This window comes from Cebus imitator, unplaced genomic scaffold (genome assembly GCF_001604975.1).
Source record: "Cebus imitator isolate Cc_AM_T3 unplaced genomic scaffold, Cebus_imitator-1.0 Scaffold229, whole genome shotgun sequence".
Taxonomy (NCBI): domain Eukaryota; kingdom Metazoa; phylum Chordata; class Mammalia; order Primates; family Cebidae; genus Cebus; species Cebus imitator.
Genome location: NW_016107544.1, coordinates 1,970,688 through 1,993,516, shown reverse-complemented (window position 1 = coordinate 1,993,516; position 22,829 = coordinate 1,970,688). Strand labels below are relative to the sequence as shown.

Here is a 22,829-nt window from a genome sequence, read left to right as displayed (position 1 = left end):
AGGAAGGAAGGAAGGAAGGAAGGGGAGAGAGAGAGAGAGAGAAAGAAAGAAGGAAGGAAGGAAGGAAAGCAGGAAGGAAGGAAAGAAGGAAGGAAGGAAGGAAAGAAAGAGAGAGAGAAAGAAAGAAAGGAAGGAAGGAAGGAAGGAAGGAAGGAAGAAAGAAAGAAAGAAAGAAAGAAAGAAAGAAAGAAAGAAAGAAAGAAAGAAAGAAAGAGAAAAGATAACAGCATCTGGGTGTGGTGGCTCATGCCTATAATCCCAGCACTTTGGGAGGCCAAAGCAGGCTGATCACAAGGTCAGGAGTTTGAGAATCTGGCCAATATGGTAAAACTCTGTCTTTACTAAAAAGACGAAAGTTAGCTGGGCATGGGGATAGATGTCTATAGTCCCAGCTACTCCTACTCAGGAGGCTGAGGCAAGAGAATTGCTTGAATTTGGGAGGTGGAGGTTGCAGTGAGCCGAGATCTCACCATTGCATTCCAGCCTGGGTGACAGAGTGAGACTCCGTCTCAAAAAAAGAAAAGAAAAGAAAAATTAACAACAGCCAATATTCACCAAATCATAAATATATGAGAGATAGTATCATTCTTCATTTATAGATGGGTACACTGAAACAGAGAGAGGCTGTGAAACTTACTCAAAGTCAAACAGCTCGTAAGTGGCAGTGCTGGGAATATAAACCCAGAAGGTCTGGTTAGTATGTCTCCTGTTGAACCGTTCTGTGATCCTGGAATGCTAGGAGAGCAGGTCCGCCCAGCCGAAACTTTTCCTTTCACAAGTGAAAAAAATATCATCAAGGATCAGTTACTTTCCCAAGATCACCCAGCTATCAATAGTTATGGCAGACATGAGGCTATAATCCAAGTCTCCTGACTCTCTGTACATCCCTTTCTACCACACATTCAATTTCAAGCGTTTTACCCTTCTTTTCCCAGATTCATTTTTTAAGAGATAGAGTCTTGCTCTGTTGCCATGTTGGAATACAGTGGCATGGTCATCACTCACTGCGGATTTGAACTCCTGGGCTTGGGTGATCCTCTTGCTTGCCTTCTGAGTGCCTGGGACTACAGATGTATGTCACCATGCCTTCTGTAGATATTGTTACATTTGTAAAAATTTGCTTTTCTCTATTTCCTACATGTTCAGTAGGGGACATGTATAACATTTATAGTGGGGAAACAGACTTGGAAAAGCAGAGATGTCAATATAATTAAGTAGAACTCATCCGATGTTGGTCTAAAGGAGGCATGTGGGGTGTCACGGAGAGAAGGGTCAGAAGACAAGATGGTATTGCCATATTTGCCTTTGATAATTTCTATCAAGTGTTTCTGGGAAATTTCTACCATTGCAGGAACTCCATTCCTTAGGATGGAAAGGAGGAAACATCTCTTACTGTAGGGTAGTATATGGGGTAGCGTATGGAGGAGGTGACCGGGAGGTCTTACTTAGGTCAATCGTTCACCACGAACCCCCTACAGTTGTGGCCCACTCTCCTCCCACTCATCCCTTCATTGCCTACTCACTGGTCCACCTTGCCTGGAAATGATGGAGGTGCAAGGAGAAGAATAGAGTTCCAGGCTTGTGGGAACAAGACACCCTTTACTGTCAAGCAATGCCAATAGATTTAGATGGAGAGAGGTGCTCTAAGCAAAGTGTTTACATTTTCAACAAAGATGCCAAAGAATGTAAGGACAAGACAGAGCAAGCTGATCAAACCTGGACACATTTCAGCAGACTGTTCTCCATCTAGCAGATGTCTCAGACCAAAGTAAAACAATGTAGGTTCAAAAAGTCAGTTTGATAAACATAATTATTTATCTTGAAAACTGCTGAGATTGCTCTTTTCACCCTTTTTTCACCCACCTTGTCCAATTCATCAAGCTATCTTCCACTTATTATTCAAATAGGATATATTTAGTTTATTTCTATCCCAAGTCATTAAAAATAAAGTTGTTGTGGCTTACCAATAAATAAAAGCCCAGATAATAAAAGCCAATTGTATGGGAATCAAAATAGGAAAACAGTGGAGAAAATATTAGAAATCAAATGTTTATTCCAAGGGAGCCTGATGGTAGATCTGAAGCGCTTTGGTGGTCAAGATGAAAAAGGAAACATGATACACATCTCTCTCAGTTTTCTTGGTACTAAACTTTGAAAGAAATTTTTCCTATTGTATATAGTAGAGAGATAGAACGGGCAATACTTGGACAATAGTGTTGGGATCTGATTTGGTATAAAATCAATTTTTTTTCAAAGAAAAATTCACACAGCCAATTGTTTATTTTTATTTTTTATTTTTGAGACGGAGCCTTGCTCTGTCACCCAGGCTGGAGTAGAGTGGTGTGATCTTGGCTCACTGCAACCTCTGCCTCCCAGGTTCAAGCAGTTCTCCTACCTCAGCCTCCCCAGTTGTTGGGATTACAGCCACCGCGCCCAGCTAATTTTTTTGTATTTTTAGTAGAAACGGGGTTTCGCCACATTGGCCAGGCTGGTCTCGAACTCCTGACCTCAAGTGATCTGCCTGCCTCAGCCTCCCAAAGTGCTGGGCATATAGGCATGAGCCACTGCGGTCAGCACAGCTAATTCTTATAATGATTTTAGATAACAGCGGGAAACTGTTAACACTGAACGAAGTTCAGCCCAGAGATGTTGCTTCACAGGGACATTTGATCAGTTCTTGAAAGCACACTGGCTTAAGCCTCGATTGGCAAAAACTTTTGGAAGCAAATCCTATTTTCTAACATGTTAGTCATTCTTTCCATTTTCATCTTTGTTTGAAAATGTAAACAGTGTGTCATCAATGTTGTTATCTAAATCATTTTAATTTTTAACAGGAGGCAGTTTTGGGTGAATCCTGTGACATACTTCTAGAGACCTCTCTCTATGCCTGTGATGATGATTAATAGGAAGAATTGGGGTTATGGTCATTCAGACACAAATCACTTAATGTAGTTCTCATCTGGTACATTTATTTATTTATGTTGTGTCTCTTTTCACAAGTAAGTCAACAAGGCATTTAGGAGATGCATAAAATAAAATGATAAAGTATAAATTAAAAATCAGGACAAGGAAAACCCATTAAATATGGAGGCAAGATCAGGGTGGACGTAGGGTGAGGTTGGAGAGAATGAAGTTATGATGGCAATAAACTTCTATTGCTTCAAGCTGGCTGTAAATTGGCTTTGGGTTTCCTGGAAGGAAGGGAGCAAAGTTCACTTTTTCCTCCCTGGTCTAAAAATGTCTCATTGAAACATAACTGTACTATTCTTCTAGTTTGTAGCCTGTTACCATCATGAAAAACTAAGTTGCTCTTTTTGACCCAGCAATAGCCACCAGTGGCTTTCACTTCTGTGTTGGTTCCTAAAGAAAGGGGATTTAATTGGCTCATGGTTCTGCAGGCTGTACAGGAAGCATGGTGTCAAAATTCCCTTCAATTCTGGGGAGGCCTCAGGGAGCTTTCATTCATGGCAGAAGGTGAAGCAGGAGCAGATATGTCACATGGTGAGAGAGGGAGCAAGAGAGAGAAGGGGGTGGGACTAGACTCTTTTAGACAACCAGATCTCATGTGAAGTACCTGAAGGAGAACTCACTTATCACCAAGGGGATGGTGCTAAGCCATTCTTAAGAAATCTGTCCCCATGATTCAATATCTGCCACCATGCCCACCTCCAACATTGGAGATCAGGTTTCAGCATGAGATTTGGAGGGGACACATAACCACACCACATCAACTTCCATTTCTAGGAGCTCTTAGGGCATCTCTGCAATGCTCTGTGCTTCTGTTCCATTCTGGTTTCTATCGTGGGCTTCCACTGCCTGCTCAGAGTTCATTTCCCTCATAACTTTGCTCTCATGTGGCTTTGCCTTATTATGGACCAGATTCCACCCTTTTCAAATTTGTCCACTTCCACCAACTGGCTCAGCTGGCTATTTCCAAGAGTGATCATGTAGTTGGTTGGTCCAGGTCATCCTTTTTTTTTTTTTTTTTTTTTTTTTTTGCAGGATCTCTCTTCATCATCCAGGTTTAAATGCAGTGGTGCAAACACAGCTCATTGCAGCCTTGGCCTCCTGAGTTCAAGTGATCCTCCCACCTCATCCTCCTGAATAGCTGAGATTACAGGCATGCATCACCATGCCTGGCTAATTAAAAAAAATTTTTTTGAGATGATGTGTCACTCTGTTGCCCAAGCTGGAGTGCAGTGGCATGATCTCAGCTCACTGCAACCTTCAACTCCTGGGTTCAAGCAATTCTCCTTCCTCAGCCACCCGAGTAGCTGGGACTTCAGGCATGTGCTACCAGCTAATTTTTCTAGTTTAGTAGAGATGGGGTTTCAGTATGTTGGCCAGGCTGGTCTTGAACCCCTGACCTCGTGATCTGCCTGCCTCAGCCTCCCAAAGTGGTGGGATTACAGGCGTGAGCCATCGTGCCTGACCAATTTTTAAAAATTTTTTGCAGAGACGGAATCTCACTACCTTGCCCAGGCTCAGGTCATCCTTTTATACCTGGTCATGTTACAGGTTGACAGCCAGTCTATGAGTCAAGTCCCACAGTCCAAAATGGGAGTTAAGGGGTTGGGTGGGAATGTGAAGGGAGCTGCAGGTGAAACCAGTTTTCTTGCAATGAGGTTTAAGTATGGCAAGACATCATCTGTTTATCCGGGAGAGGAATTGAGCAGGAGTGTGGGAAAACCAGTTGTCCTCTTGCCTCTACTGCAAATAAAGACTTTTGTCTTTCTGAAAACTTTTCTTCTGTGTTGCTGAAGTCATTCTCTTTGGAAGTATGTTAGAGGCTTTGGGGAGCCCTGCACTAAATAATCCCTTTTAAATGTATTAAACACATAGAGTTCTGAATGTGTTTGTCTATAACCCCCCCATACCCCATTTCTTATTTGTTTATTTCTATCAGCTGTTGGTAGCTAACATGCTATCGCTTTTAGATCTGGCTACTCAGGTTGAATTTGGCTTGGGCATCATCTGGCCTGTTTGAAATGCAGAATCGCAGCCTCACCCCAAAACTACTGCATCAGAAACTGTACTTTATTTATTTATTAAAAAGAAAAAGAAAAAGTTTTAATTATTTTAAAAATGATTAGTTTTTAATTTAATTTGATAAATTTATACATTTAATTTTTTTTTTTTTNTGCTATAAAGTCTTGCTCTGTTGCAGGCTGGAGTGCAGTGGTGTGATCTTGGCTCACTGCAACCTCTGCCTCCTGGATTCAAGTGATTCTCCTGCCTCAGCCTCCCAAGTAGCTGGGAATACAGGTGTGTGCCACCATGCCCAGCTAATTTTTTGTATTTTTAGTAGAGATGGGGTTTCACTGTGTTAGCCAGGATGGTCTCAATCTCCTGACCTTGTGATTCGCCCACCTCAGCCTCCCAAAGTACTGGGATTACAGGTGTAAGCCACCTCGCCTGATCTAAATTAATAAATTTAATTAATAATTAAATTAGAAATTTACACCTTATACAAAAATTAACTCAAGATGGATTAAAGACTTAAATGTAAAACCCCAAATCATAAAAACCCTAAAGAAAACCTAGGCAACACCACTCAGGACACAGGCATGGGCAGACTTCATGACAAAAACACCAAAAGCAATTGCAACAAAAGCCAAAATTGACAAAAGAGATCTAATTAAACTAAAGAGCTTCTGCACAGCAAAAGAAACTATCATCAGAGTGAACAGGCAACCTGTGGAATGGGAGAAAATTTTTTCAATTTACCCATCTGACAAATGTCTAATATTCAGAATTTATAAGGAACTTAAACAAATTTACAAGAAAAAAAACAACCCCACCAAAATGTGGGCAAAGGATATGAGTAGACACTTCTCAAAAGAAGACATTTATGTGGCCAACAAACATGAAAAAAAGCTCAACATCACTGATCATCAGAGAAATGCAAATCAAAACCACAGTGAGATACCAACTTATGCCAATCAGAGTGGCGATTATTAAAAAGTCAGGAAACAATAGATGGTGGTGAGGCTGTTGGTGGGAATGTAAATTAGTTCAACCATTGTGGAAGACAGTATGCAATTCCTCAAGGATCTAGAACCACAAATACCATTTAATCCAGCAATATCATTACTGGGTATATACCCAAAGGAATATAAATCATTCTACTATAAAGACATATGCACACATGTTTATGGCAACACTATTTAGAATAGAAAAGACATGGAACCAGCCCAAATGCCCATTAATGATGGACTGGATAAAGAAAATGTGGCACATATACACCATGGAATACCATATCCCCATAAAAGGAGTGAGATCATGTCCTTTGCAGGGACATGGATGAAGCTGCAAGCCATTATCCTCAGCAAAGTAACACAGGAATAGAAAACCAGATACTGCATATTCTCACTCATAAGTGAGAGTTGAACAATGAGAGCACATGTACACAGAGAGGTAAACATCACCCCACTGGGGGTGATGGGTGAGGGAAGGGAACTTAGAGGATGGATCAATAGATGCAGCAAATCACCATGGCACATGTATACCTGTGTAACAAACCTGCACATTCTGCACATGTATCCTGTCTTTTTTTTCTTTAGAAAAAGAAAAAAAAAATAGAGACAAGGTGTTCATCTGGCTTGAGACCAGTCATGTTGCCCAGGCTGGTCTCAAACTCCAGGGCTCAAGCAATCCTCCCACCTCAGCCTCCCACAGTGCTGGGATTACAGGTGCGAGCCACCATGTCCAGCCTATTTATTTTTGAACGAGTTCTTGCTGTCACTGAGGCTGGAGTGCAGTGGCTCAATCATTGCTCACTGCAGCCTCAAACTCCTGGGCATGAGCTAACCTCTCACCTCAACCTCCTAAGTAGCTAGGACTATAGGCACACACTACAGTGTCCAGCTCATATTTTTATTATTTATAGAAACGGAGGCCCAGGCTGATCTCGAACTCCTGGCCTCAAGCAATCCTCCTGCCTCAGCCTCCCAAAATGCTGGGATTACATGTGTGAGCCACTGCGCCCAGCCTATTTATTTATTTTTGAGATAGAGTCTTGCTCTGTTGCCCAGGCTACAGTGCAGTGGTGTGATCATAGCTCACTGCAACCTCAAACTCCTGGTCACAAGAGATCTTCTCACCTCAGCCTACTGAATAGTTAAGACTACGGATGCATGCCACAGCATGCAGCTCATATTTTTATTATTTTGTAGAAATGGAGGTATCGCTTTGTTGCCCAGCCTGATCTTAAACTTCTAGCCTCAAGTGATCCTCCTGCCTCAGCCTCTTAAAGTGCTGGGATTGCAGGCATGAGCCACTGTGCCTGGCCAGAATGTGCACTTTAACAAGATCCCGAGGAGACTAATATTTGCACTAAATGTTGAGAAGCATTGACTGTAGAGCAAACTTTGGGAAACACTGAACAACTCTGATCAGTGAATGCAGCTCTGAGAAGAGATGTGCCTTGTCTAAATTCCCTAATCAGTCAGTAGTAAGCAGATTTAGGATTAGAATCCAAGTGTCACGAGTCCTAGTCATATTCACTTTCCAGCACACCCTGGCTGTCTCCCTCATCTAGGAAACAAGGAGGCCTGATTTGACCATTGTTAGAGAAGGAAGTTAGCATGTGATTATGGTAGTCACATGAGCTGTCATCCAAACACAGTCACTTTTTTGGTTTTATTTTATTTTAATTATAAAATAATTTTCTTTACTAGAAACAGAGTCTCACTATGTTGCCCAGGCTAGCCTCAAACACCTGGGTTCAAGCGATCCACCTATCTTGGCCTCCCAAAGTGCTGGGATTACAGGCATGAGCCACCACACCCAGCCTAAACACAGTCACTTTTGAAGGTGCAAGAGGGCACCATTAACTATTTCAGAACAACAAATACAACCTGACATAAGTGGTCACTCTATATACCTAAGGATTTTTCTACCTTATATGTCCCCCTCACATTTGTTAACTCAACTGCATAAATTACTGATGACAAAATAATTTTAAAGTTCTAACTTTTATTTATGTATATTTACTTATTTATTTATTTTTGAGATAGGATCTCACTCTGTTGCCCAGGCTGGAGTGCAGTGGCATGATTTTGGCTCACCATGATCTCTGCCTCCCAGGCTCAAGTGATTCTCCTGCTTCAGCCTCCCAAGTAGCTGGAATTACAAGCACCCACCACTATTGCCCACCTAATTTTTGTATTTTTAGTAGAGACAAGGTTTCACCATGTTGGCTAGGCTGGTCTTGAACTCCTGACCTCAAATGATCCACATACCCCAGCCTCCCAAGGTGTTGGGATTATAGGTGTGAGCCACCACGTCTGGCCTAAAGTTCTAACTTTTAAATAAAACCTGGTTCTCAACCAAATACATGCATCTCATTATAATTAAAAAAAAAATTACTATCTAACCTCCTTAAGAATAGAGAGAGAGAAAGCCCAAATTAGCAAAATAAGAGAATACGAGAAGCAATGACAGATGCATACAAAGTTGAAATGATTTTGAAATTGCTTTGCTGAACCCATTCAACTAAATTTGAAAACCTGGTTTCCACACTGTCATTCACCGTGGCCATGTCTGTGGCCAAGCCAGGGCTGGAAGCTACATCTCATGGCTTTCTGCCAAGTCATTTCCCTGTGAGTCAACCAGACTTCAGAGTCTCATTCCTGAAACTGTTATTCCAGTACTCTAACCTGGAGCTAAGATGTCTGGGTAGCTTGGTGGGAATGCGGCTCTTCCGTGGGAATGGGACCCAGATGATCTGAAGATATATTTCCTGAGCACATCTCTTATGACAAATGCCCACATGTCCCCATCTGACACCAGCGTAGTCTGCCATGATCAGGCCACCCAGCTCTAGAAAGAAAAGATGGGAATGTCCCTGATCCTGAACGTTAGACCTGGGAGATCTCCTCCTGTCGGAGTTGTAGCTAGCATTCCATATCTACACTATCTTTAATGATTTTAATATTGATAATACTAACAACGACTGGTATTTATTGTTTCTTTACTCCTTTGTCCCCTGTCATCGCATCGTCTCCCCATTTTACAGAAATAAAAGCACAAAGGGGTTGATTAACTTGCCCAAAGCCACACAGAGAGTAACAGAGTTGAGATTTGACCCCAAGCAATCTGATTCCAGAGATTACACTTTACTTCCAGTTATGATTCCAACAGTATTTTTCTCATATTATTTTGAGACTTCTGAGAATTATTATCAGAATAATATATATATCAGTATACCGGACTATGTATATAATGGAACCACTATGCCTCATAATTGTTTTTTTAAAGAGTTCCAAGAGACATAAGACAGAAACTATTGGTTACTGGACATTCACTAAGTGTAAGTGCTTGTACATGAATCCGCTCAGTAATCTTAAAACCAAAACCAGAACCAAACAAACCGCACCCGCCCCCCAGGGAGGGTGGTGATTTTCATTCATCAGCTGAGACAAAGGAAGCCCAGAGGGGTTCCATAACTCGCTTGGGCTCCTACAGCTAGGTGGCAAGTCCGGGGCTCAGAGCCAGCCCATCTGGCTGGTGAGCACATTCTTCGCCACCAGCCACACCCCACTGCCAGTCCTTGACCCAGTTATTCATTCAGTCCTCACAGCACCTGATAGGAGCCATTTCCCGCCCACTTGCCTTTCACATGTAAGATGGGGAAACTGATGCTGAGAAAAGTGTATTAGGTTGGTGCAAAAGTAATTGCGGTTTTTGCCTTTAACATGTCAAAGCCACAATTACTTTTGCAGCAACCGAATAATTTGCTAAGTGCCATTTGATGATTTGGGGGCTGGCTAGCCAGGGAGCCAAAGCCTGTTGCATCTGTTTTCACTTCCCCAGGCCTTAGCGGTGCGGTCCAAGGTTCGCCCTCTGCCACAGATCCTCCTCCCCCTCCTCCCCACAACAGCTCCCCCTCCTCCTCTCCCTCCTTCTCGCCCTCTCCATCCCCTTCCTCTTCTCCCTCCTCCTCCTCTCCCTACCACCACGCCCGGGGCCCCGCCCTGCGGGTCTCACCTGCGGCTCCGCGGGGTCCCGGCGTAGGTCGGACAGCGCCCCCTGGCGGCAGGTGGGGGCCCGCGCAGCGCGTGCTAACGAGCCCCCGGCGCCGCTCGCGGATTGGCTGGCGCGGATTCCAGCTGCTTTCCAAGTCGGAGGCCCAGAGTGAGGGTCGGGGGGGCCCGGCCCGCGCCCTCCGCGCCCAGCCGCCTCCCCGTCCACGCCCAGGGCTGGGGCGGGCCCGGCTGCCTTTCAGACTTGGGGGGCTTCTCCTCTTGTCTCCCACTGGTGCTCTGGCTGTGAATCCATCCAGGGGCCCGATGACAACCCGACACCAAGGCCAGCAGTACAGGCCGAGGATGGCCTTCCTCCAGAAGGTAACCCCGGCCCCTCACCTGGGCCCCGGCAGGCGGCGGGGGACCCCGCCTGGGAAGCGTCCGAGGACACGCGGGGCAGGAGTGCGGGGCGCCCCTTTGGGTCTATTTGAGCTGCTCGATTTCATTAAGAGACTTGCGTGAGTTGTGATAAAGACAATTCCTTTTAGGATTCCAAGCTGTGTCCTCGGCCTGGAGACTGGGACAGAGATCTGACCACCCCAGCCCGAGTCACACAAGGTAACCCAGACAGCCACCTACGAATTTAAAGCTCCTATACGTTGCCCTTTCTGGATCCAAAGTGTGATATTTGAAAGTTAAAAATGTATCTTACACACATAGATCTTAAAATGTATCTCACACCACAACCTACTCACAGCTGCAAAGGCAGGGGTCAGGGTCTTCCATTGCTTGGGGTCCCTGGCTGGATTTGAGGCTGAATGTCAGGGTTTCCCGTCCCACGATCTCATTCTGCACCACGTGCTGTCAGCCAGACAGCCAAAGTGGACTTGGAGCCTGGCATCTGCTGGGCACTGCTCGAGGTACCAGACACACACTGGTGAGCAAAACAAGCATGGTCCCTGTCCTCAAAGTCCCTGGAGGCTAAGTGACTCACGCAAGGGCAGCTTAACAGTGCCCAGACTTTAGGCGTGTGATGGAGGACTGGGCCCACCACAAGGTACCTTAGGGTGCCCCCAGTCCAATATATCTACTTTCTTTTTGTTTGAGATGGAGTCTCACTCTGTTGCCTAGGCTGGAGTGCAGTAGTGTGATCTCAGCTCACGGCGACCTCTGCCTCCCAGGTTCAAGTGATTCTCCTGCCTCAGCCTCCCAAGTAGCTGGGATTACAGGTGTGTGCCACCACACCTGGCTAATTTTTGTATTATAGTAGAGGTGGGATTTCATCATGTTGGCCAGGCTGGTCTTGAACTGCTGACTTCCAGTGATCCAACTGTCTCGGCCTCCCAAAGTGCTGGCATTACAGACATGAGCCATTGCACCTGGCCAGGAGAAACATAAAATTAAGACTGTAGTGAGAAGGAGCTTCTGATTCTATGTGAAGAGTAGGGTAGTTACCACAGAAGAGAGAGGCTTGAAGAGTGGAGGATGCTGAGGCTTCTGTTGGGCAGAGGAAGGAAGACCCCGGCCTCAGAAGCAGCCCCTGCTGAAGCACAGAGATGTATGAGAGCCTGGTGTGTCTGAGGGCACACTGATTGCGGTTTGTTGAGCTTATGGTATAAAGGGAGTGTGAGGTGGGACAGGCAGGCAGGGATGAATAGGAAAGTCTCCTATGCCTTACAAAGGTGGTGTTATTTCCCCCCAAAGAGCAGATGTGGTCAAATTTAGGTTTAAACGAGCACTCTAACATAAGCCAGAGGAATGGATGGAAGGTATTCTCTTCCCTGAACTAAGAGAATTCACTCAGGGTCTTTCTGTGGTGCCTGAAACTCCAGTCACCTAGAAGATGACACCTTTTCATGGGGTCAGAGGGAGTGGTGCTGGTCAGAAGGGCCCCTCCTCTGTGATTGTTGAGGCTTTCACACCTATGTCTCCATCCCAGGCTTGATGCAGCCCTACGTCGGCATGTCTCCCAGCCAAGCTGATGCCCACCAGCCAAGCTGATGCCCACCTCTGATGCCTGGACTTGTTTAAAATGTGGTGGAGGCTGGGCATGGTGGCTCATGCCTATGATCTCAGCAGTTTGGAAGGCTGAGGTGGGAGGATGACTTAAGCCCAGGAGTTTGAGGCCAGACTGGGCAACAGAGTAAGACACTGTCTCTACAAAAAAATTTTAAAAATTAGCCAGATGTGGTGGTGCATACCTGTAGTCCCAGGTACGTAAGCTGAGGTTGGCGGATCGCTTGAGTCTAGGAGGTCCTGGCTGCAGTGAGGTGTGATTGCACCATGCACCATTGCACTCCAGTCTGGGTGACAGAGTGAAATACTGTCTCAAAACTACATACATAGAATTTTTTTTTAATGTGGTAGAAGGAGATTAAGAATTCCCCTGCCCAGCGGCTCTGCCTGGGGGTGTTAGCTGGTGACACACCACACAGTGAACTAAACAGCAGGGCAGGGAAGCTGCTGTGGTCTCCAGCACCCACTGGGTTTTTTTGTTTTGTTTTTTGACAGAGTCTCAGTCTGTCACCAGGCTGGTGTGCAGTGGTGCAATCTCAGCTTACTGTAAACTCTACCCCCCAGGTTCAAGCAATTCTCCTGCCTCTGCCTCCCAAGTAGCTGAGACTACAGGCACATACCACCATGCCCCCCTAATTTTTGTATATTTAGTAGAGACTGGGTTTCACTATGTTAGCCAGGATGGTCTCAATCTCTTGACCTCGTGATCTGCCCACCTCTGTCTCCCAAAGTGCTGGAATTACAGGCATGAGCTATTGTGCCCGGCCACCAGCAGGGCTCTTGTTTCAGTCTAGCTCCTCATTTCCTGTGTTTTGGTAGCCCTGACCACCTAGGAGTGAAGTGGAAAAAAGTCCTATCTGGAGTTCCAAAATGCTTTCCTATTTGACTTAAGGAAATGTTGAGGATGTGAGGGTGTTCTTGGGGCAGATGGGGTGCCAGGAAGAGAGTTGAGCTTAGACGATGGCTACAGGAAGGCAGGATCTCAATGAGGCTTGGGCAAAATTTAGAATTGCTTATATCATTTGTTCACTCCTCCTTGTAACAGACACTTATTGAGCACCTACTATGTGTCAGATATTGTTAGACACTGATAACACAGACTTCAGGACACAGTCCCTGTTCTCAGGTGACTTGTAGTCTAGTGGTAGGAGATGGCCATGTATATCAATGCAGACAGCTGGAAGGTAAAGGTGGTGCTTAAGTGTGGGCCTTTACTTTATCCTGGGTGGGATGCCAAGAAAGCATTCTGAAAGATATGGTGGTGGTTTAGCTGGGTCTTGGGGATGTGAGGGTGTTCTTGGCGCAGATGGGGTGCCAGGAAGGAAGTTGGGACAAAGGCGAAGGAGGAACATGAACTTGGCTGTGGATCTACTCTGCGTCTGTTGGTGGTCAGAGCCAGATGGTGATGTACAGCAGGCAATTCTGTATCTGGAAGGCAGGGCCTGAGAAACTCGGGAGACACATCAAACTGGCCATTGAGAATGTAACAGAAACAAGGGATGTTTCTGAGGCAGGGCACAGTTAACAGGACGTATTAGACTTGGGCATTTGGACTGTGGCTGGCAGTGCTGTAGTTGGGATGTGAGTTGCCTACCGAAAAAAAAAGAGTGCAATGGCTTGTGTTGGAAATAGGTTTATAACGTCAGGAAGAGTCCACGTGAAGACAATGGATCGCTCAGCAAGGCTAGTTTACTTCCTGCAGGAAGGGGGCAACTTGCTGGCAGTCTCGCCACAAGAGCACACCTGAACAAAGGGGACAGGGACATTTATAACTTTCATAACCTGACGCAATCGCCCTACTGCTGTGTCCAGTTTCCATTGGTCGGAATGGGACCTCGCATGCTATGCTTGATCTGATTGGCTAAAATATCTGAAAATTTCCTGAATAGATAAGGGGAACAGAGACAAGGAAAAAGAGGAGGCTAATCAGGAGAAGGTCAGGAGGGTTTCCAAATAAGGAATGGCATGCACCGGGGTGTGGAGCTTGCCTAGTCCTGTTCAGACATGCCAGATCGAGTCCAGGTAGCTGATTTAAGAAGTAGCCGATTTAGAGAATATATATACATAAGTATATGTTTATGCTAATAGCGGATAATGGCCATAGAGCAAGAGATTGTAACTCCTTATAATGCAGTCTAAGATATAAACTTTGAAGAAGAATTTTCCCATCTTTCACAGTTTGGGGTCACTATTTACATTTCTGCACAGCAAACACGTAATTATGTTTGTCTTCTAAGAAGCCTTCTCCGGATTATAGGAAAATTTCAGTCCCTGAGATCTTGTAGAGAGTGACAGCCACTTACTATGAGAAGAAATTGTGACCATGGGGTGGATGGGGTATTGAAGCTATCACTTTCTGAGACTTTTAGTGACTGTCTGGGCTCTTTATTTTTTTATTTTTTATTTTTTTTTTGGGACAGAGTTTCGCTCTTGTTACCCAGGCTGGAGTGCAATGGCGCGATCTCGGCTCACCGCAACCTCCGCCTCCCGGGTTCAGGCAATTCTCCTGCCTCAGCCTCCTGAGTCGCTGGGATTACAAGCACGCGCCACCATGCCCAGATAATTTTTTGTATTTTTAGTAGAGACGGGGTTTCACCATGTTGACCAGGATGGTCTCGATCTCTTGACCTCGTGATCCACCCGCCTCGGCCTCCCACAGTGCTGGGATTACAGGCTTCAGCCACCGCGGCCGGCTGTCTGGGCTCTTTAAAATGTTCAAGGTCGGCCGGGCGCGGTGGCTCAAGCCTGTAATCCCAGCACTTTGGGAGGCCGAGGCGGGTGGATCACGAGGTCAAGAGATCGAGACCATCCTGGTCAACATGGTGAAACCCCGTCTCTACTAAAACTACAAAAAATTAGCTGGGCATGGTGGCACGTGCCTGTAGTCCCAGCTACTCAGGAGGCTGAGGCAGGAGAATTGCTTGAACCCGGGAGGCGGAGGTTGCGGTGAGCCGAGATCGCGCCATTGTACTCCAGCCTGGGTAACAAGAGCGAAACTCCGTCTCAAAAAAAAAAAAAAAAAAAAATGTTCAATGTCATACCTCACTTACCTGGAATCTGAGAGGGGAAATGCCAGGCCTGTGGTGGGGTCAGAGAGGGTCCAGTGATGACTCCCCCTTTTTTTTTCTGATAAAGTGAAGTGGCGTGATCTTGGCTCACTGCAACCTCCACCCCTGGGTTCAAGCTATTCTCCTGCCTCAGGCCCCTGAGTACCTGGGATCACAGGCATCCACCACCATACTGGCTAATTTTTGTGTTTTCAGTAGAGATGGGGTTTTGCCATGTTGGCCAGGCTGGTCTTGAACTCCTGACCTCAGGTGATCCACCCGCCTTGGCCTCCCAAAGTGCTGGGATTACAGACATGAGTCACTGCGCCCCGCCCAGTGATGACCCTTTTGTGCAGCATTGGTTTCAGCCCTCAGGAAATAGTTGTGGAGAAGTCAGGATTCTGAGAGAACTGGGCAGCTGTGGTGTGGTCAACAGTGGTGGGGTGGGGTGTGGAGTTGATGGTATAGGGAAGGACCAGGGGGTCTTCAAAGTGTCTCACAAAAGGAGATACCTCAGAAGGGATGCAGCCTGGACAGAAAGAGAAGGAGGGGCCTAGAGAAAGGCCAGAGCTACACCCTTCCTGGAGAGCTTGAAAACCAAGGTGGATTTTCTCATCGTGAGTGGACACTAAGACCACCTCTCCAAGACCATCACAGACCCACGGAGTCAGTCATATTTTTTTTGTATTTTAGATTTACTACAATTTAAGAAAGAATCCCTTAAGTGAATTTACATGGAAAGAGGTCAGAGGAAAATTATTCTGTCCCCTAATGGGAAGACCTCTAAAAATGTTCACAACACAGATTTCCCTCTTTCCAGCAAATCCCTCCTTTGTGCGAAGTGAGACTTCATTGCTGGAAAGCCATCTGCCTCTCTTGATTGTGCTTTTAGGAATAGCTCCCGTTAATCTCCTTTGAAGGTTAGTTGCAAATTCTTCAGATTTTTTTTTTTTTTAACACAAAGGGAAAGAAATGGAGTGGTTGTCATTTTTATCAGAGAAGTTTAAATGTCTAACTGGCAAAGCAGGTACCACTCCTCCATCTGCTGTTTATCTCCCTCTACCTCGCTACTAAGGAGATGGTTGTTTCACCTGACGAGGTACAGTATTTATAACCTGAAAGGTTATGACTGAAAGGATGAGGATGCTTTAAGCCCTGCCATCAGAAACTAGTGTAACAGCGTGTGTGTGTGTGTGTGTGTGTGTGTGTGTGTGTGTGTGTGTGTTTTGAGGAGGAGGGGGCCACTGGCTGCTGCTAAAAAGCGTCACTCCAGAGGCTGTGCCTCCTCATCCCCTGGCCATCCCCAGGAGGAGCAGGACCACCTCCCAGCATCCCCCAATACAGTCTGGGGTTGTGTCTTTGCTTCCCTCTTTGCTGTTAGCTTCATGGCTGACCCAATGGCCAGAAACACTGCCAGGCCCTGACATTGCAGAAAGCCAAGGACTGTGGCTCCAAATCAAGCTGAAATGAATAGCTTTTGTTCCAAAACAATGCTGTGAGCCAAGAAAGTGTCCATGCAGATAAAGCTTGCAGTCAGTCTTGCACAAGGAGCCCCAGCCATGTTTTGCATGCTGTCTGAATAGCTGGCGCGGTGCCCGGAGTGCTGAGTGGTGAGGCTTTCCTCAGAGCCTTCCCTGTGCACCTGATCTTGGCCCACGTCTTGAGATTGTGGTTCAGCTGCGAATGCTTGTTTAGCAACAGAGATTGAAATAGGAAATCCCTTTCCTTAGTGTTGGCATAAGACATTGTTCCATCCTCTTTCCCTCCTTGGGAAGATTGGAGCCTTCTAGCTTCAGGAGCAGGCTGGCTGAGAGGGAGGGGGCAAGAAGGATTTTTTTCTGATTCAGCTGTCTTCTGATATATCCAGGTTAGTCTACACCTCCTTCCTGTCTGCCTGGCCATATCATGGGTTCCTTCCCAAGTTCACTTCCTTTAGGAAGCATTCATTGACCGTCTGTTTTAGTTGATTTTCTATTGATAAAACAGAATGCTTGAGATAGGCTAATTTAAAAAGAAAAGAAGCTTATTTGTCTCCTGGTTACGGAGGCTGAGAAGACCAAGGGCATGGTGACAGCTTCTGGCAAGGTATTTTATACTGCACCATAACACGGCAGAAATGTGGAAGGGCAAGTGAGTGCATGCAAAAGAGACCTCAGGGCACTAACTCAGTCTCTTGGAAATGATCTCACTCACAATCAGCATTAATCCATTTATGAGGCTCTACCTTTATTACCTAATTCCCTTTTAAAAGGCCCCACCTCTCAATACTGTTACATTAGCAACTAAGTTCCCAACACATGGACTTTTGGGGGACACACTCAAACCCATAGAAGCATCCTATGATCATGGTCCCTTTTCAGCTCCTGTTCAATTAGGATCTGTATGATTCATATGAGACACGCTTTTTTTTTTTTTTAGACAGAATTTCACTCTCGTTGCCCAGGCTGGAGTGCAATGGCATAATCTCTGCGATGACCTCCACCTCCCAGGTGTAAGCGATTCCCCTATTTATTTCCCTCTGATACAGAAAGGTTTGCTCCTCCTTTTATTCTACTTGGTCATACCATGGGTTCCCTTCCAAGTTCACTTCCTCTAGGAAGTATTCTTTGATCATTTGTCTTAGTCCATTTTTTGTTGCTCTAACATAATACTCAAGACTGGGTAACTTACAAAGAAAAGAAGCTTATTTGGCTCGCAATTATGGAGGCTGGGAAGTCCAAGGGCATGGCTATAACCAACTCATGGTCTTTCATCTTTGCATGCCCTCCTTTTTGCCACCATCTATAATTTTGCAAGACAATTCAAACACTGTTGCTCCTCCATGAGAGCTTCCATTTTTCTGTGAATGACATTGAAGATCTATTGTGTCCTGAATCTATTTGCTCTCCCCATGCATACCATGCAGTTTTACCCATTTATGCCTTTGCACATGCTTGTTCCTCAGTCTCAAATGCTCCTTTCCTCCGTAGCAGAAGCGATAGCTTCTTGCCAAATAGCCCATGTTCTCTGAGTTAGGATTAATGGGCCATGAGCAGAAGTGTTGTGTGGGCTTTCAGGCTGAAGCTTTGATGGGCAGGTACCAACTCTCTATGATTTTCTCTCTTCCCCTGCACAGTGATAGATGGAATGAGAAACCACAAATGGTAGCAGCCAAGACAGCTGAGTCAAGACATCAAGGAAGGTCCCTGGATGTGGCCCAACTTGACTTAGTATTTTCTTAAGAGAGAGAAACCATTGTTGGGTTAAACCTGCATTATCACAGCATAATCGAAACTCTCCTGACTACACTCTCATTTTCTGCCAGTTAAAAATCTTCATCTTTTAAGTATCAGCTTAAATACTCTTTCTTTAAAAGCCTTCCAGAACCAGCCCACCCCCAGTCAGAATTGATGTCTTTTCTTTGTGCTTTCACAGCCTGTGTAACTTATGTCTATTTGACACTGAACGCCTGGAATTACGGTCAGTCATGCAGGGTTAGTAACAGAATGAATAGGAGTATGCATTCCAAAGCCAGACTGACTGGTTCACATATCAGCTCTGTCATTTACCAGCAGTGGGACTTTTGATGAGTTACTTAGACTTCCAGAACTTGGGTTCACATTTGTCCCTCAAGAACCTACCAGAGCATCCGTCATGATAATTATATTAAAATATGTCAATAATTATGTTAAATAGTACCTGTTACCAGTCTCCTTCTTTTTTTGTCTTGCAGATTGAAACCAGTAAAAAAACATGCAGAACAAAAGATGGCGACCGAAATCCAAAGCCAGGGGGCCTGAAAATCAGAGGGTGTTACAACATAACAGGCGGTTACAGGCCATGGCTCAGGGTAGGCCTGGAATAGACTGTGGTTCTCTTCTACAAATCAACCTAGACTGGACGGACAGAACTCCGAGGGAGGAAAGAAAATGAATCTGATGTTACTTTTGGAAACCACATTTTCTGAAGTCACCATTTTTATATATCAACTCATCATTTTTATGTATCTATCAATATGATTTTCTGATCTTATGTTTTCCTACTAATGTGATAAATTACCTTGATGGATTTTAGAATATTAAATCACCTTTGTATTCCTGGAATAAATCCTAAATGGATGTTTGATTTTTGCTAATCCCTTAGCAAAAATGCTAATATTTTATTTAGGATTTTGCGTCTATATTCACAAGTGAGGATTTTTTTCCTCTCCTGACATCAACCAACTCTCCAGTTCTCTAACACAAACTGAGTGTCCTACAATTCAATTCAGTTTTGACACTAACTACCCAGAGTTGGAATTAGCCTCCACAGATTTAAGGGCTCAGTCCCACAAGACTGTCCCAATCAGACTCCAGTTGCAAGTACTAGGCCGACCCATACTTTTGGGCAACTGGCTATAAATTGGGGATTCTTATGACCACTTCCTGCAGGCTTGACAATTTGCTATAATGATTAGAGGAACTCAGAAAAGTGCTTAACTTAATATTACTAGGTTATTATAAAGGATACAATTCAGGAAGAGCATGTGTTCACCAACCTGGAAACCCTCTGAACCCCATCATTTAGAGGTTTTAATGGAAGTTTCATTACACAGGCATGGAAATGGAGTCTTACTCTGTCACCCAGGCTGAAGTGCAGCGGTGCCATCTTGGTTGACTGCAACCTCCATCCCCCGAGTACAAGCGATTCTCTTGCCTCAGCCTCCTGAGTAGTTGGGACTAGAGGCAGGTACCACCATGCCCAGCTAATTGTATTTTTCGTAGAGACAGGGTTTCACCATTTTGGCCAGGCTGGTCTTGTAGTTCTGACCTCAGGCAATCCACCTGCCATTGGCCAGGCTGGTCTCGAACTCCTAATCTGAACTAATCCTCTCACCTCGGCCTCCCAAAGTGCTGGGATTACAGGCATGAGCCCTACATAGCCATGGTTGATTAAATCATTGAACATTGGTGATTACTTCAATCTCTAGCCCCTTGTCCCTCTCTCCTACCCAGAAGTCAGTGGGTGGAGCTTAAAGTTCCAACCCTATAATCATGCCTAGTTCTTTTTTTTTATACATGCAATCTTGGCTTATTTCTGTGTAACATAAATTATTACTCTTACCAGTTCCTGAAACATTTAAAACTTTAGGAAACTTTAGTTTCATTTATCCCCTTCCTCATTTTGTGTTGTTGTTATACATCTTTAGTTCTACGCATGTATTTAAATTCCATAAGACATTATAACTTTTGGGTTGGCAATAAATATTCATTAATAATCATCTATATATTCATCCATTCCGGGTTTTTTTTTTTTTTTTTTTTTTTTTTTTTTTTTTTGTGTTTTTTTTTTTTTTTGAGAGACAGGGTTTTGCTCTTTGCCCTATCCCCCAGGCTGGACTGGTGTGGTAGCACAATCATGGCTCATTGCAGCCTTGGCCTCCTGGGCTCAAGTGATCTTCCTGTTTCAGCCACCTGAGTGGCTGGGAATACAGGCAGGTGCCATAATGCCTCAAATGTAAAAAATGGTTACATTTTTTAATTTTTGTAGAGATGAGGTCTCACTATGTTGCCCAGGCTGGTCTTAAACTCCTGGGTGCAAGCAATCCTCCAACTTTGGCATCCCAAAGTGCTTGGATTAGAGGCACTCCTGGCCTATATACATATATATTATATATATATATAATATATATATTTAATTGAAATATGATATTCACTCTGAAAACATGTACAGATCAATACATTTTCACAAACAGAATGTTTTACATATATTTTAAAACATTAAATTCTGTTTAAAGAACCACAATTTTGTATTTTAAGAACACATTATTTAGTGTTCAGCAGATGGTCTCCTGAGGAAATGTGTGATTTCACACTATGGGCTGTCTTTGTCAGCCCTCCCAGATTGCCCCATCTGTGACTTGATTTTTTTTTTCTGCTTGTCAAGGTGTCCTCCTCAACTCAATTCACCTCTGCTTCAGGCCAACCGAGCCAGGGTCCTTTTGTCAACCTTCTGGCTTCCTTTGCCCTGAGGGACGGAAGCCTTTCTTCACACCCCAATCAGCTTCTCTTTCTGCACGTTGCTGATCTGGAGCCTTGCTGTCATTTGTGGATGAGACATGCCCTGGTCCTGGGAGCAGAGCCTCCCTTTGACTGCACCATTTGTTGGCTGTGCTTTAGCATCCTGTGGAGATTATGACTGAAAAGGCTGGAGACACTGATGACTGGTCCAGCAACAAGAGCTTGAGCTGTGTGGGAGGAAAGACTGAAAATTACAATAACAGTCATTACTGGGGAAGCTGAGGCAGGAGGATCGTTTGAGCCCAGGAGTTCATGACAGCCTGGGTAATTGCTAGACCCTGTCTAATTACATAATAATAATAATAAATGGAATTATGGGGAAAAACAGGAAGTTAAAAAAGTTTTTTAGCAGTCACCATTCCTTAGGCATCTACTGTCAGGTGCTCTGCCAGAAACTTCTATGGAACATCTCATGAATACTCAAAACAATTCTGTGAAGAAAATATAATTACTATCTGATATGGTTTGGCTGTGTCCCCACCCAAATGTCATCTTGAATTGTAGTTCCTATAATCCCCACGTGTCACAGGAGGGACCCAGTGGGAGGTAATTTAGTCATAAGGGTGGTTACCCTCACTCTGTTCTCGTGAAAATGAGCGAGTTCTCATGAGATCTAATGGTTTTATAAGGGACTTTTCTCCTTTTGCTTGTCGCTCCTCTTTCCTGCTGCCATGTGAAGAAAGTGTTTGCTTCCCCTTCAACCGCGATTGTAAATTTCCTGAGGCCTTATGAGCCATGTTGAACTGTGAGACAAACCTCTTTCCTTCATAAATTATCCAGTCTTGGGTATGTCTTTATTAGCAGTGTGAGGATGGATTAATACACTATCCAACTTCAAATAAGGAAATGGAAGCTCAGGGAAGCAATTAGCCTAGGGTCACACATCTAGTAAGTACAGAGAGTGTTTGGATCAGATTTAATTCATGCTCTTTGCTCTAGGTCCAGTCACGTTTTCTACACATATCTCAGCTGCTGATATACGACTCAGCTGTTCCCATTTTCCCTGGAAAAGCAGGAGCTGGAAAGGACCTTAGAGGTCATCCAGGTCAATCATCTCATTTCACTGAGGAGGAAATTGAGACTTGGATCAGGTCAGTGGTCGTCATTCTCACCCACATGCCATCCATAGCCACGTGCTAGTGACTCCAAAGTACACACATTTCTCCAAAGGCATCTGGGTGTTCCCACCTCTCTGCTTTTGCTAACAAGTTTCCTTCTGCTGGACATCCCCTTTCTCCTCATTTCATACTGTTAATGATCTTTTCAGCTTTCAAGGTTCACTCCAAGCATAATTTCTCTCATAATTTCCTGAGTATCTGCAGGCTACACTCAGTAATTTCTACTGTGCAGAGGAGTGTTACCACAGCAGGCCTGAGGCTGCTATTCTTAGAAAGTCCTTCTTTCAAGGTTGGCCCGTCCAAGGCTGGCATGTAGAAGCTTGGATTTCAGGAGAGTTCCCATGATTCCCTGATAAGAGTGGCTCATTGTGCCTGGGCTGTTTGTGTAAACAGTATGGCTTATGTGAAACCTGCTTTCCTTCCGGGAGTCTAGAATCTTGGTGCATGTAGGCAGAGGTTGTCTACATGACCAGCTCCCAGCAAAACTTTGGGTACTGAGTCTCTAATGAGCTTCCCTGATCATAGACATCATCTCACACTTGTCACAGTGCATTGCTGGAGGAATTAAACGTGTCCTGTGTGATTCCACTGAGAGGCTCTTGGAAGCTTGCCCCTGGTGGCTTCCAGACTTTGCCCCATGTG

General features: G+C 44.7%; 1 long non-coding RNA gene across 1 annotated transcript; it reads left to right on the top strand.

Annotated features, from left to right (window-relative positions):
* Nucleotides 1–10,127: 10,127 nt before the first annotated feature.
* LOC108281685 lies at nucleotides 10,128–19,146 on the top strand. Its single transcript, XR_001816071.2, has 3 exons — nucleotides 10,128–10,349; nucleotides 10,517–10,586; nucleotides 18,744–19,146. It is a non-coding gene; the product is annotated as an uncharacterized LOC108281685 (long non-coding RNA).
* Nucleotides 19,147–22,829: the final 3,683 nt, after the last annotated feature.